Source organism: Penaeus monodon, chromosome 15 (genome assembly GCF_015228065.2).
Source record: "Penaeus monodon isolate SGIC_2016 chromosome 15, NSTDA_Pmon_1, whole genome shotgun sequence".
Classification (NCBI taxonomy): domain Eukaryota; kingdom Metazoa; phylum Arthropoda; class Malacostraca; order Decapoda; family Penaeidae; genus Penaeus; species Penaeus monodon.
The window spans coordinates 31,689,807-31,690,251 of record NC_051400.1 but is presented as its reverse complement, the minus strand read 5'-3'; the positions used below and the strand labels follow the sequence as shown (position 1 = coordinate 31,690,251).

At 29.4% G+C, this 445-nt stretch overlaps 1 protein-coding gene across 5 annotated transcripts in view; it reads left to right on the top strand.

Moving 5' to 3' along the window:
- LOC119581948 (histone deacetylase 6-like) overlaps positions 1-445 on the top strand; it is a 29,776-nt gene that overhangs the window by 17,933 nt on the left and 11,398 nt on the right. The gene's annotated exons all lie outside the window — the stretch shown is intronic.

The following is a 445-nucleotide window of genomic DNA, read 5'->3' as shown; positions in this document are numbered from 1 at the left end:
AATGTTTGCATTGATAATCTTAGTGTGTAATTTCCTTAAATAAGTTATGAATTATTAGACATAGTCTGTTGTAACCTTGATTTGAAGTAGACACTTGTCTGTCTAAGAAAAGGAGTGTCTGGCAATTCCTACTCACAATACGAATCATATGTTTTACAATTTGCCAGTATTTGCTCTCATTGTATATTTGTTTATCTCAGATATCGTTTTCAAAAATTTCAAAGATTGAAAATTTCTTTAGTATATGCACCTATTGACATATCTTCTCTGTTTAGGATTTTAGTCTGGAAATTTGTAGTAAAAGAAGCAGCTGTATTCCCATTAGTGAAAATCAGTTTAGAAGAGTATATAGTCAATTTAACAAATGATAGTTAATCTTTATTTTTTGTACATCCATTACCTGTCATCCAATTTTCCTCCCCACAATTTTGGTTGTTATTTAGTT